This window comes from Vanessa atalanta, chromosome 9, assembly GCF_905147765.1.
Source record: "Vanessa atalanta chromosome 9, ilVanAtal1.2, whole genome shotgun sequence".
Lineage (NCBI taxonomy): Eukaryota > Metazoa > Arthropoda > Insecta > Lepidoptera > Nymphalidae > Vanessa > Vanessa atalanta.
In genome coordinates this window covers 1,737,919-1,754,466 of record NC_061879.1, presented here as the reverse complement: position 1 = coordinate 1,754,466, position 16,548 = coordinate 1,737,919, and positions in this window count along the sequence as shown.

The window sequence follows — 16,548 nt, the reverse complement described above, 5'->3', positions numbered from 1 at the left end:
ATGTATTACTTATGTTTTGTTAGATTTCCAAGTCTTTTCAATAGATTTCGTATTCAAATCTAGCCGATGACAATGTACTACATAGAACATGTTGTTATGTCGCAGTGTATGGCGTCGGTGTGTCGACTCACATCGCGCTGTCAGTCGTGTTAATTAAACGTTTTCAACGTGGATATAAATCTTCTAGATATACCGGAAGTTAAATTGTATTATTAACATTCTATTTCACTCCTGGAAATTTACGATTTTTACCTTATGACATTGTTTTAAATAATTAGGTACTCACATTTAAATTATATCTTTGTGTTATTCAGCAATATATCTGCACTGAAGTAACTATTGTATCTATCTAGTAGTCCCCGTCTTATTTTAAATATAATGTAATACTTATCAACTTAAAATATAAAGAATCATTTTTATTTACAGGAAATGTTTAAATTAAATATGCTTACTATTCTGTGTGACAGTTAAATTCAATTTTTTTTAAACCATGTAAAGATTAAATCTTATGTGTTTGCAATTTACCGTGTTTTGCAATTGTGTCATCGTATTATTTAATGTTATAAAAAATCAATGTCAATAATGATCATCTGATGATTAGTTTTTATAGTTGTAGTTTCAAAGTACATACGGTTCAGTCCATTGTAGTTAAAATGACTCAGATATTATTACACTATAAACTTACAACTTAAATGATTATAAACAACGAACTAGCTACTGAATTTAATGACACAAGGGACATATTAACATGGTTAAATAATTGATGCAATAATAATATAAGTATCTCATACCGAATTAATTAACAATGCAATTATATGAGTTGGTAATCTGGTGAACTTCTGCTTCTATCTTTGATAGTACATACATTGACATCTTCTTCCTTTGCCCTGTCCGTATCCCAATATATTTGGATTTGGCACAGCATTATATTTTCTCTCCAATCTCCTCTATCATTTTCATCCTTCTCTCTCATACACACACTCAATCCACGTCTTCTTAGGTCGTCCTTTCCACCTCCCTCCCTCTACGCTCATGGTCATCTTATATATACATAAAATGATATATTCCAGTATATTGTGGTCTATATAGTATATAAGAAAAGAAGATATTAATTAAAGGTTCCAAATTGGACAAGTAAAATATAAATACCAAATTTGTATTAATGTTTAATTTTACTGCTTGGTGATGACGGAAATTGTAATGTCATATTTTATGACCAACTGATATCATGATGTCATATCATATCAACTGATGTCATATTTATATACAAACATTCGCAGTGATGCTGTATTATGTGTAACCTCATAAGTATAAAAAGGAGGTTGCAGTTGTTTAACAGTGACATATTTTTGGACTGTTCAGTTACTTCAGTTAGTCTACCGCCAAACAGCAATATTAATATATAATTTTTTAGCTATATATATATATAGTAACTTGAGTCGGTAGTATGAATCGAGAAGTAACTCAAAGCCATATTTAATAATTTCTCATAAAAATTAAATGACACATCTAGAACGTGTAAATCCATATAGCCTCTCGTACACACAAGGGGACAATGCGTTCCTATATTTATGTCTCGTTTTTTCCCATAATTGGTTTTCGATTTAAAGGCGACCGCCACACCAATGATTTCACTTCTGATGTACTTAGTCGTTTATATTTGATTTTGTTATTGTTAGCAGTTCATTAAATATTTGAAATAAGTTTAGGTGCAGTCAAAAATTTAGGTTTTAGATGGATTTACAATTTCCAAAGTTTAACATATCAGTACGAATCTGAATATTCAATACAAGCACATGTAATGTCTGTTCTTTGTGATTGTGATCACATCTATGTGTTTTATCTACACAAAAGATGGATTACAAATTGTGTGTAGATTTCTTAAAGATTGACAAGTATGAACTCTTTTATATAAATGTACGTGCCTCCTACACATACACGTATTTGAAATAAATCGTCTGTAGGTTGCCAATTTTAGCGGAACGTGATTAAATATTTTGGTGATTTTAATTGTTTTATTAATAAACATGAAATATCATATTTATGGTTTTGTTATTAAAACAGTTATTTACTAGTCTCCCCAAGTCCAACGTATCTCAAGTGGTTAATGTGACAATGCACATTAGTAATGCAAGCAGCCTAAGCCATTTTGAATCGACGATGCGCTTCGTGGTTCTAATTAAGCTGGCTCATTTGACCTGAAAATCTTAGCTGTTTGATGTTTGAATAACTAAGTGGTCCAAGACCAGTCTCCATAAAACCGTAAACAAGTGAAGTTCGTCTTTTTAAAATTGCACAATGGAAATTATTTAACTAAAGGTGAAGTTTCCAGGAATATTTCTTTATACATCAAAAACTAAAAGCTGACGTACCTAAAATTTGTTTCCATTCTCGGCAACGTGAAGTCAAATGCCATTAAAAGTTTTAATGAGTGGAGCATTCTTTCGGGGTAGTGTTCGAAGTGGTATTAATTAAAAAGAGAGCCGGGATCAAGCACTCGGTTTCGAGTTGAACCGGCTGCTCCACCCGGACATACGGCTATACTATGCAGTCAACTGTTTAATGATTTCAATGATATTAGACTTATAGAACGAATTTATTATGAGGCTCCACCCTTATGTTTAGCTTGGCCTTTTAAAACATTAAAGGGTCATGTCAAAAAGTATTGATAAATAAGGCATATTATGGGCAGAAGGCAGGATATATATATATATATATATATATATACATTTTAAAGTAATTATTGCATACTCTGTAATTACAATGGTAGAAAAGATCTACTGAGTTTCCGGCTAGTTCTTATCCAGGTGGTAGATTTACATTTAATTCAGAACTGTTTTGGTCTTATTACATTTTATGCTTTTATGAGCTTACTTTATTAAAAAAATATTTTGATTATTAATTTTAAATATAGCCACTGATTGAAAAATGAGCGAATTACGTAGTAGAGTACGGAAAATATACGTATTACCATAATTTATTTAAAAAAATTCTTTATTTAATTAATAAAATTATAAATTTAAATTCTGACCGACTAAGAACAACACGCTCGCTAACTATACATAAATTAATTAATAAAATATAAAACATTGAACGCTATTTAGATTAACAACTGTTTTGTCCGCTGCATAGCTCGCCCTCTTCGACTGCACGACTGTGTGTCTCGCTAGGATCTCGTCTTTCGCCTTTAAGGTGTCTTTAGACAAGCTGGAAAAACTTATTTTCACTTAATTCTCTTTGAAGAGTATTATTTAAACCAATTTACATTTTAGTTCATATTTTAGCAACTGTAGTGACATTGTTTTGATGAAAGAGTCTATGTCTATGCTTACTTTGATATTCTATGCTTTCACGGTCAAGCCGCTTAAACAAATCGATACTTTTTATCCCTAACGCCTGAAACGAAGCCGCGGCCATCAATTAGTAAGTATGTATATATATATGTAGCGTTTAGTAATAATTCGATATATTGCAGTAGTATTTTTTATTATAGTACAGTTTTTTGCAAGACCGTCTGGGTAGGGACTACCTATCTAGATAGGTTCATCATACATTTTGCCGCCAAACGGCAATACTTAGTATTATTTTGTTTTAATTTCAAGTGAGTGACCATCATCAACAACCTATAAATTTTCCACTGCTGGGCTAAGGGCTTCTCTCCCTTTGAGGAGAAGGTTTTGTATTCATATAGTGGAGCATATTCCACCACGCTGCTCCAATGCGGGTTGGTGAAATACACATGTGGCAGAATTTCGTTGAAATTAGACACATGCTGGTTTCCTCGCGATGTTTTCCTTCACCGCCGAGCACGAGATGAATCATAAACACAAATTAAGCACAAGCAAATTCAGTGGTGCCTGAACCCGAAATCACCGGTTAAGATGCACGCGTTCTAACCACTGGGCCATCTCGGCTCTCGAGTGTAATCAGAGCATAAAGGATATTACCTTAGTTCCCAAGGTTGGTGGCGCATTGCACTTTAAAATGATTAACATTCTTAAAGTTCCGACGTCTAAGCTGCAGTGGTAACTTTATACCATCAGGTGGCCGATTGCTAGTCATATATGGGACATAAAAACAATAGTTTAAACAAATCCTCAACACAAGAGATATCTTTATCTGAAAGAAATAAAAATACCGTCAACGAGATGAATCTCAAACAATACCTCGAAAAATCTATTGAATTCAAACACTCGATAACAGAACACCCTCATCTTTTTCCTTTATTATGCAAAACAATGAATAGTTGTTCAGAAGCAGTGCAAGCAGACCACATAATGATTGGTAGCGTAGTGTGGTCTCATTCTGTATCTCCTGTCACGTGTTTTATTTCGCTTACACTACGTTTATTAATATACGATGGAAAGAGACGGACATATATATCTATGGACCACAAAAAAAGAATAGTGTTAATAATATAAAATAATATGAATGAAATGAAAGTTTCTTAAGGTTCAACTTCAACAAAAAATATATGTTGATTGAAAAACTAATAACTAGATGTATCGCTGAAAAATTTTGATATAAGGATGAAAATTCATAAGTGTGTTACTAAGTGTGTTACTAAGTGTGCACTTGAACGAAACATATAAATAAAATACAATATTCCTTTGATAAAATGGCGGCAGATGGTATGTAAAAAAGTTTGTTTTTGGGAAGCCTAATAAATAAGCTTCGCCAATTGCCAAATATAATCAGAATTAGAAGTGGCTAGCTAGATTGCATCATTGTTAAAATCGTTCCTAATAAAATAGTATATATTAGAAAAAATGTCTCCAAAATATGTATTCAATACTAAATTTTCTTGTATAAATTTATAAATTTTAACATAATTATATTAAAATGATTCAAATATACGTTTTTTATTTAAACAATATTACAGCTTAAATAACACAATCATGAAACTACTGATTGACTCCATATTATATTTACAAATACTAAATATAATCTTCAATACGAAAGGTCACATGACTAAATTTACTAATTGGACAACTCTCTATGCCAATAGCATTGTAAATATGAATTAATCAATGTATATAATTGATAAATTCATATTATATAATCAATATCGAAAAAGTCGTCTTTTATGACCATTGCTTGTTTTTTAACAAATATTGAAAAGGTACTATGTACAGTATGAAATTACAAAGTTTTAACTTTGTAATGGATGATAGGGTTAATACTTTTGTAAAATAAAAACTAGCCCAGAGTCGTAATTTAGTTTGTCTGTGAGATTCATTTTCGCAATGAATAGAGATGCAGTCTTAGACTTTGTAACTTAGGTATAGTGTATATTTTGATGAAAATAAGATGATTAAGTTTATAATATAAAATGTATGAACGAAATTATATATTTTCTATAATAACACATTATTACTTTAACAGACTGTAAATTTCCCACATGACACAAGCAGGTTTCCTCACGATGTTTTCCTTCACCGCCGAGCACGAGATGAATTATAAACACAAATTTAGCACATGAAATTTCCGTGGTGCTTGCCTGGGTTTCAACCCGCAATCATCGGTTAAGATACATGCGTTCTAACCACGTGGCCATCTCGCCAAACCACATTATTAGCTAAATTATAATTTTATTTCAAAGTTCAAATACGTCATAATTGACAGGGATTAAATGCAAATTTCACTCCGGTGTTCAGAAATTACATTTAATATTTTTGTGAATAAAATTTTAATAATTGTGAGCTACAATTCTGTCCGTCATAATTTGACACTACCAATAGCTATTATGTCGTTAATCCAGTGAGGCATTTCGTGACGTCATAATGCTATAATAATAATAATAATAATCTTTCACGGGAGTTGTGCTTTATACTCCATGGCAGCTTAAAAATGCTGAATTTGCATTAAGTCATCGAAACACTTTTTTTAGAATCTTCTTAAGCTAACGCCCCTAGCTATGGCTCAGATCACTTGCCTCAGACCCGTCTATATTATATTAACCTTCTTGAAAATAGACGAGAAACAAAAACACTAAAAATATTATAATAATAATGTTTTTATTGGTTTACAATATGTTACGAAGTGGTCTTTTACTCTTAAATTAGGAAACACCGTTGTCTTAGGGGCCAGTAACTTCCCATTTAATGCGTAAATTTGGTAGACTTATTATTAGGTTTAAATTTTCTGTTAGCTATATACAACCTCTCTCAATAAATGGGCAGTGCAAATTTAAAATTGGAGAGATATATGCAAAACTGCTTAACTTTTTTATTAAATAATAAATAATTTTTGTTTAGTCTCCTAATAAATTCTTACGTATTTTTTATTTTTTAAAAGTCGATTCTTTATATCCATCCACAAGGTAATACGACGTTTTGTTTAAAACGTATTCACATCAGACTCTCCCGACTGTGTCTCCCCCGATACCGTTATATTGGTTAAATAAATTCGTAGTCCTCGGCCCGTGGTTTTGTGACGAGGAAATGCTGTATTGTTGGCAAATTTACTGTATCTTTAGCTAGTTACTTTTTTATGTTAAAGGTTGGAGGACGAGCAAATGGGCACCTGATGGTAAGTAGTCACCACCGCCCATAGACACAAGCGCTGTAATAAATATTAACCATTCCTTACATCGCCAATGCTCCACCAACCTTGGGAACTATAATTATGCCCTTGTGCCTGTAGCTACACTGGCCCGATAAACCATCAAACCGAAACACAACAATACTGGGTACTGCTGTTGGCGGTAGAACATCTGATGAGTGGGTGATACCTACCCAGATGGGTCAGCACAAAGCCCTAACACACAAGTTAAATTGTATTATATTGCATAATAATGGGTTTAGAAAGACCAATTTACTTATCACATATATAAAAATTGCCTATATAAAGCGAATGATAATTTGAAACTATAATACATAAAGAGTTGGTATACGAAACAAAACTTCTTTGTAATATTAGTTTAAATTTTCAATCATTTTTTAAATTAAAGTGCGCTTTCAACATCAACTCAATATCACTGACCCAAAAGCGGTTAATAAAGCGCCACTACAAACGTCCTTAAAATCACGGTCCGAGTTTCATTACTTGTTTTTCTCATCTCCTTTGTATTTTCCAACTGATTTTGACACAAAACACCGAGACACTCCCTGCGGCTAATCTGTTTTTTGTTCTTGCAACACCGCCGGACAGAGTTGTTTTTTAAGTTTAATTACGATTGGGTTCTGTCGAATATCTTTTAAGGAATGTTCTTTGAAAATGAGACTTTTTTAAAATACGTATCGATAATAATGCCTAAAATTTACAAAATTTATATGTTTTAATATTTTCAGTTAAAAGTATTCATTAATTTCAGTTGTAAAGGTAATCTTAAAATAATTAAAATATTCATGAATGTTAATTTATTAAAAATTAATAGGAAACAAAATAATCATATCCATAGTCATCGGTTATTATACATTTTACAATCAAACAATTGCTGTTCACGGTGTTGCTATGTTCTGGTTGAAAAAGTGAGTTAGCAAGTGTAGCTACAGGCATAAGAGAAACATTTTAGTTCTCAAGGTCGGTTGTGCGTTGGTGATGTGTATAGGTAATAGTGACCAATTAACATCAGGTGTCTCATTTGCTCGACTGCCTACCTATGATATAAAAAAAATGATTGAGATAAAGAGAAAGGTCTTAAGTGGTAATGTCCTTTATAGCGTGCTCAACCTTAAATAAACCAGCAATGTAAATCCAGCGTCAAAAGTTTGAAATAAACAAACTAAGGTTTCAATTATGGACGACGCTAAACCCTAAAAAAAGTCATTCGTATTAAGAGGTTTTTTGCTTTGATAGTTAGAAGTCTAACAAATGTAAGCAATAATGGGGAAAGTCGCTGGTTTTGGGGTATATGGCCTCTTTGATATAAGTAACATATTATAAACTAATAAAAACATAATTATTTATTCTAATGTTTTTCGTTCTCAAGGGAGATTGGTCCTGTGCAGAATTTACTGTAGTGCACCAACAAAAGTGCCTTTTCTATTCCAATTTTCATAATCCGGTGCGACGGCAAATCCCATACAACTGGAGTTTTCCAAGGGACGAGAGTGTAAACACTGTTACCTTAAAACATCCGAACAGCTTATTTGAAATTGTTGAAAAAAAAATCTGACGTTATTTTCGTAGTTCTACCCGGGGATGAACCCTAAAAATCGATGGTCATTTTCATAAGCACCAAGGAGTCATTCGAAAATTTGTGATAATAGAACAAATATCACGAACATTACATAAGACATAAACGTTAATGTCTAGATGAGATTAGCCGAAATTCGGTTTGCTAGTGTGTTTGCTGCTTCCGGTTTAACAATGTGATGTTTGACATAGTTGCAAAACCCCGCTTTATCTCGTGTTATTTCAATAGAATTCACATATTATGCTTTAAAACCTTGCAATGTTACACTTCGCTCAAGTTTCTGGATTTTCAATGTCATATCAAGTAATTTTACTTCCATCTTGCAATTGGTCTCTATCTGATGTTGTAATAAATGACCAATGACTGTTCAGTACCATCGATTAATGACCATCCAGGTTCAAGTTAAATTGGTTAAATTGTCTTTTCGACTATAGATAAGTCAGTGAATTTTGCACTCCTAGTTGCAATCTTAGCGTATGCAGAAATACAGAAACAAAAACAAATACCGCTTTACTTATGAATATTGTTTGGTAGGTTTTTATTTAATCAATGATTTCTCTCTTTTTCTGACATTAATGATTTTGCATTTGTAAGAAGAAGACATATATAGTATTCTTTAATTTAATATCCCTTACAAAATTTTTTTTGAATGTTATTTTTTATGTAATAAGTAGGACGGACAAATAAGCTACTTGATAATATATGGTGTTCACCATACTCAGATTGACATTGCATCGCAAATCATGAAAGCAAAGATTTTATGTCCCTTTTGCCTACAGTTACACTGGCTCGCTCATACCTAAATCTAGCAATAGTAGAATATGTGATGTATTGGCGGTACCTATTCGTAAACGTTGTTTAGCGGGTGTTTAGTTAAATATTAACTCTTTAGTCATAGTCTCTTTCAGCCATCATTGATTTACCACACGTAAGAAGAAGACAGAGAATTGTTAAACCAATCACCTCCTACAATACTTTTACATTACATTAACAGCCTGTAAATTTCCCACTGCTGGGCTAATGCCTGCTCTACCTTTGAGGAGAAGGTATGGAGCATATTCCACCACGCTGCTTCAATGCGGATTGGTGGAATACACATGTGGCAGAATTTCGTTGAAATTAGTCACATGCAGGTTTCCTCACGATGTTTTCCTTCACCGCCGAGCACGAGATGAATTATAAACACAAATTAAGCACATGAACATTCAGTGGTGCTTGTCTGTGTTTGAACTCGAAATCATTGGTTTTAACCACTGGGCCATCTCGGCTCTCAATACTATACTTAATGTAACAAAATTTATTTTAGCGATTTAATTGTTCGATGTTCTATTATAAAAATATATAAATTACTGTATATATTAACTCAGTTTCAAAGATAATAATGCTGTAGTTTGAAACGTGTTTATCCTGGTAATGACCGACGTTGTAGAAAGCAAACATACATGATATAATTAACGCTGTAATTTAGCCGTATATAGGACACGTGTTAAATAAACATGATTGAATTCAGACGGTAAACTGATAGAAAATAAATCGTTACAGTAAAATTATCTTTAATTATTCTTAATTAGTTACACGTCCCGGCTTCATATAAGTGAAATAATGGTCGAATTAAAACATTTATATCGTAATGCATTCAGTCTATTGGTAAAGCTTCCCGTCGCGTCGGCATATTTTTTTCCTTATCTCTAACTTTTGATTACTACATCAACGTTATATTTAAGTCAATATACACAAAATATTAATGTAGGTGTATGTCATTTGCAAGTAAAAAATTTAATGAATCGCACCACCTATTAGTAAAAACAGTATGAAAATCCGATCAGTAGTTTTTTAGTATATCGCATCCAGACAGACAGAAGTGGCAGAGAGACATTGTTCTTTAATGTTTTTGCATAATACAAAACAAAGTTTCTTCCTGTGTGTCTGAAATACGCTTAGATCTTTTAAACTACGCAATGGATTAATGCGGATTAAATCAATAGACAGAGTGACTTAAAAGAAAGTTAAGAAAATATGTATATGTTTATTATAGGAAAAAAAAAAAGAGAATTTTCTTATTTTCGATTTATATGTATGTCTACCCGTGTTAGGGCGGGTACATTATATATATAGTAATAAAGAAGAAATCTATGTTATTCCATCGAGCCATTTTCTTTACCCTTAAACCAGTTGGAGTCCTGTCAAAATGATCTAATATTTGTTGTTGGGTCACCAAATAAATGTAATTAAAGTTCCCGGTTTAGGCGGATTCGTTCCCAGCGAACGGAAATGGGAACGGCTGGTGATTTTCGAAAATTTTATTTTTCATTTAATTTCAACCTGTCTCGAGTTCGTAGCGAGATGTTATCAGATTTTCCGTTCGGAAATATGAAATGAGATATTTAAGTCCTTGGCGATTTAGTAAATCGAAATAATTGGTGATCTTTTTTTATTTAGATGCGCAAGTGATTCAATGTCAAAATCGTTATTCACTATTTTTTTTTATGTTATGTTTCCATCAGGTGAGCCTCGTACTCGTTTGCCCCCTGCAAACGAGTACGAGGCTCACCTGATGGAAAGTGATTACCACCGCCCATGGACACCTGCAATACCGGGGGGCTTGCAGGTGCGTTGCCGGCCTTTAAGGAAGGAGTATGCTCTTTTGTTGAATTTTCCCAAGTCGTATTGGTTCGGAAAAACCGCCGGCGAAAGCTGGTTCAACAAAGTGGTTGTGTAGCTAGAGCTATTGATTTCCGTCTAAGAAAAAACTAGCGAATTAAACTAAGCGATTTTTTTTTATTGCTCAGCAAGGACAAAATTCTTTATATGAAATGGAATGAAATTATTGGTTGATAACAAATTTTATTCAACAGTAAAGTATTGTGATCATATTTTAGTAGAGTATTGTCCAGTACTCATCCCATGGGTGGGCAAAGTTCACATTGGTTTATTTTGTTATCGTGATATTATGATTAGGATGTGATATTCTTGTCACATCTTATTCAGTGCAGAGAAATGTCTGAAAATCCTTTCTTGCAAAACGTTGATCTTTACTGCAGCAATTCCTAAATGTTGGAAAACAAGATGTTGAAATGTAAAATTTTAGTCAGAGTTAAAACGCGAAGCTAGTAAGGGTATTTAAAAACTTTTCGTCATTAATAAACGCTTGCGAATTCTGTTGGACACTGAGTAAACATTTTGACTGTGTTTGCTACCTCGGTTTTTTGGCAAAGGAATTTCAGTCTGTTAAAGTGAGAAATTTAATTAGATTTTTTATATGAAATTTCATTATTTCAGTTGATAATTATTATATAATATATCCTCTGGGATTTGGTCGTGTTTTTTATACGTGTCCATTCTTTATTCAAAGGTAATATATCATCATACATATAAATCTTTCTGTATGTGTGTGCAACCAACTTCCTAAACGGTTGGAACGATTTCGATGATTTTTTTTGTATATATTTGAGTGGGTTCCTTTATTGTGTAGGATAATAAATTAAATTCTTATTTCATTCGGACGAAATCGAGGTTCGAACTTAGTATCTTATTTAAATGAATAAGAGCCGTGATGTCCCAGTGGTTAGAATACGTTGATATTTATTAATGATTCTGTGTATAAGCCCGTGCTTAATTCGTGGTTAGCGGTGAAGCAGCGTGGTGAAGTAAGATCCAAGCCTTCTTCAGGTAAAAAATTAAAGTAGGCCTCAGACTAGCAATTGGACATTAACAAGCGGCTACTTTGTTCGTAGATAGTGTTATATGTAAGCTATTGTCAGTTTAATTTTTTTTTATACACGTATATGACAATCATTCGATTTTTAGTTCGTACTATTTTTATGGATAATATTGTGTTAAAATTTAATGTGTCCTTAACAGTCATAAATTAGTAAAACCACAACAGTATTATATTTTTGGAAACATTTAAGAGTTAACTTGAACAGTATAAGCGCTTTAGCCGAAACAAAAAGGGCTAAAAGCGACCGCAAGTCTTGAAAATCACGAAGTGAAAAAAGTTGACCCACTCGTTTAGGAAATGAACCGACACTTTCGTTTTACCCACGTTTAAAAGTATTACAATTACATAAAAAAATTTAAAAAATATAGCTGTATTAATTTTATATGTCGTAAAAAACTCAGAAATTTTTGCATTAATAAAGCTTTCTGATGGAATTTATGATATTTTCACTGGATTGTCACGTCTCAATTAACTGGGTTATATTGTGTAAATTTTTCAATTTTGAGACTAAAAAATTGTACTTAGAAGTATAATCGTTTATAAAGCAGATTTCATTCAATACTTTTTTTTGGATAAATTTACATCAGGGGCTGTACCCCTGGTGGTACATTCAATTTAATCCTGTAACATGATTATTCAAAACAACCCATAGAGGTCTTAAAAAAGAATATTTTGTTTTTGTTTTTTCTTTCATCTCACACTGCATGAGTGTGGTGGAAAAGCTACAAATCACTATAGTAATAACAGACGTAGCAGCTTGGCATCATAACCATGAACGAAGTTAAAAAAAGCCTCTTCACAAGAAAATCATTTTCTACACCACAGAAACCGATCCCATCATAGTCACAACACATGGCTGTGTGCATTGTATCTGTGATGGGATCGGATAAGACTGGAAGACTTTATCCTGGCAAGAAACCAATAACTGACGGAAGGCAATACTTCAAGTAATTGGGAAGAGCAAAAGTTAATTTTGGTTAACGAGATTCGCAATTCAAATATTAAATAAGACATTTTGGGCAAAAGAAAAGAGGCGAAGAAAGACATAAGAGATAATATTACCAGCCAATTTACAATAACGTTGATCCTTGCAAATGGCTTCAGAGAGCAAGACCTAAAAAGTGCAAAGGTACCGAAGCACTCGTGAAACACTCCGAAGCCGTCGTGATGATATTGCATATCATCAAATCCCACGAGCACTCTTATGTCGGATATATCAGTTAACTTCAATAGAGATACAGATAAAATCTGACAACCACTTAATAAGACCTAACTAACTACCACAATGAAGACGTACTCAGCAATGTAATATGTATTGGGCCATCATATAAACCCATGTAGATTATTCCACGAAGACAAATAACACCGCTTCAAAGACATGAAGATTTTGTCTAGTCTAGTAGGAATACAATAAAACGAAGCTTAAAAAAAGCCATAAAATTGCAGGCACACTAAAATAACAAATACACATGAAAGATAAGATACACCAAAGGCACGGACAGCATGTCTGTGGAGATACTGATAGAAAAGGAACAAGAGGTGATGCCCCTTCGATCAACTGTGGAATAATTATGAGCTCTTATTTTTCCCTAGGTAAGCTACAATACTTAGCAACATAAAACTATCAGAATATACAAGTAAATTTACGAATTCTGACTCCACGATTTTTGCTTGTGTTTTGCAATATGCCTTATTTATCAATAGTTTTAACATAAGATTTTAATTTATTAAGTTGTAACAGAGGGATTTTGTTATAGAAGCAAATATAATATTCCCTTAGGAATGGATTCAGTTTGCTGAGTGGAAGTTTATTACTCATCGTGTTTATACACAATTTGTCCATTTTTTAATCAAATTAATTAATAAATGATGTTTTAAACACACATATAATATTTTTACGAATACATGGTAAGCTTCTGCAAGTAATTCTCTTTTATTAATATGGGATATATTAAAGGGATTGAGCTCCAAGATTGTAGATTGCCTGTACTGTTCTTTAGTATAGACAAAAGAAAAAACCTTTAATATCCAGTATAGTTAACCCAAAGAAGGATACTTAAAATATAGCATCGTGTTAAAATATGACGTCACAAAACATTATTACAAAATTTTCACGTCGTTAATGATTTTCTTTTTTCTGATTTCGTCACGGCGACCATTCTCGACATAGATTAGCCAGTAAGACATATACCTAATAGTGCACAAAATATTATTCCTTTATTTTTACAAGATTATTACTACAAGATAATCCTGTGGATTTATCCGTGCGAAATTTATAAAACTTTTCCTACAGCCCACAAATCTTCACCTTCAATTTTACCTCCACGAGGATTCAATTAAAAAAGTAATTTATGTCTTCTCCAGGACTCAAATGATTCCCAAATTTCATCATAACTGGTTCAACGATTTAAGCGTGAGGAAGTCAAAATTATTTTCGCATTTATACTATTGGTATATTCCTTTATTCTTATAATCAGATCTGATCACGTGAAATGATCGGAAAGAGTTCAGGTGCAGGATGAACAGGTTTAAGTGCTGTCCATAGAACCACAGTGTAAGCACCTTCAGAGTTCTGGGATGCGACTGAGATTTTTTTGTCAAAAACCCAACAACTTATCATGTGCCCCACGCAGGAATTAATCCTAGGGCCTTTAGCTAGCAATTAGGCCATCGAGGCCTTTAAAACGTCACCATACGTTAACTAAATAATCTTTGAGCATTATAAACTGATTATGATGAAGCGATAATTTTATTGTATTTATTGACTTACCATTTACACTTACGTAGTTCTACAACGAAAATATAAATTTAATCTTCATACAAGATCTTGTGATGATATCCAACGTTTAAAAATATAAAACCATCAGATGGTTGAATAAGCAAGGCAGAAAAATAAAACGCAAAAACTCGGAGCGTCATCGCCCGATTACGAGAAAGTGATGATCATTATACTCGTAAGCCGCACTTGGGCAAACGAGCCGACTTTTAGTACTGTACCGTAAAAATGCAGTTTTTATGTCTCCACCGCCGTCGGATGGATGCTGTTTTTTTATTTCAACTTCACGGCTGTCAAAGTGCTTTTTTCACAAGTCACGCGATAGTGAGATTTTACTGCGGGACCGACTCTTACTATTGTATGAGGTTAAATAAAACTTTATCTATTTAAGAGCTATCACCGTGACTTGTAATAATCTAGTAGGTTAATTGATTTGTTTCTTTTAAATGAATAGTGATGATTCAATTAAAGTAGCATGTTTTATGAATGGTACAATTTTTTGTCCAAATAATTTGAAATATTAATTTTCATATTTAAATAAAAGTCGAGATATAAGATTAATGTCAAATTTTTTGAAGGAATATTATCGTATACTATACTGAATTGATATTACTTTTAGTGGTGCTACTTTTTTTAAAAAGGATACTTTATTACATATATCTGTTTAAAAAACTACTCAGCCTTAATTTTTTTTAAGAATAATTTCTGAAAATTTGTTTTTTTATGCCATTGATTTGAAAACCAGTTACCAGAAAAAAAATTAGATTAAACTTTTGATGAAGATATAATCTACATTTTTGCTTAAACATTAAACGTGATATATTAGATCATTTTATTCTTTCGAGTTACCATCTAGTTCTGTTAGTTACCAACTTTACAAGCCATTCGGTCTCATATACGAGCTAGCTTTTTACGACCGGCGACAGTGATAAGAATTGTTAATTTTATAGAAGACCTCAATGCGGAGACGTGTGCATCAAATTCAATGTTGTCTGCCAAGTTGCCAGGGGAATAAAATTATAGCACATTATTTAAAACAAAAGATTAATAAGATTTAGATATACATACCGTTTCTGACGTTTCCTTAGACATCCTGTCCTTTCTCGGTGAATTGAATACCATCAGTGATTTTAGAATTTAGATTTGAATGGTATTCACATTTTTTAATTATTACAATTATTCAAGTAGCAATGGCACATTAATCAACAATAATATTTTGAAAGTAGTTATGTATCTGAACAAATAAGAAGACATTTGATTCCATTCTCAAGGAATATTGCAGAAGCTGTAGTGTTTTCTCTATTCACTCAATCAAAAGCTGACGAGACGACAAATCCTGGTTTTTTAGGTATTTTGAGCTATGCTAACTTTCAACCTCCGGGCAAACTGGTGATCTGTAAAAATCGGTGAAATCTCCAATAGCCCATGGTTTGAATTCAAGACCTCAAAAACTTAAATTCCATTAATATATCCATAATTTTAAACCCATTTAGCAAGTAAGTAGACAAGGCAATCATAAATAATAAATTTAATAATATTAACAATGAAGATCATATGAAACTGTATATGAGAGATATATGTTATAACGTGGAAATTAAATTCAAGATCTTTAAGAGGAACCAATTAAAATGGCAGCATTAAATAAAATTAAAATATAAGTACAATATAACAATCTACTATAAAAATATTTTGCATTTTGAAATTGAAAGTAAAGTAAGTCGTAAAAGTGTCATATCAATTTGATAAAGAGTTTTTGCATCAATTAGAGGAAACAATGCTTGGCGGTAACTACAGGCACAAGGAATATAATATCTCAGCTCCCAGTTGGTGGGACATTTCGTAAGTTTCATGGGCACTAATTTCTCTGTGTAGTTGGTTACCACCTACCATTAAGTGGCCCTTTTGCCCGGC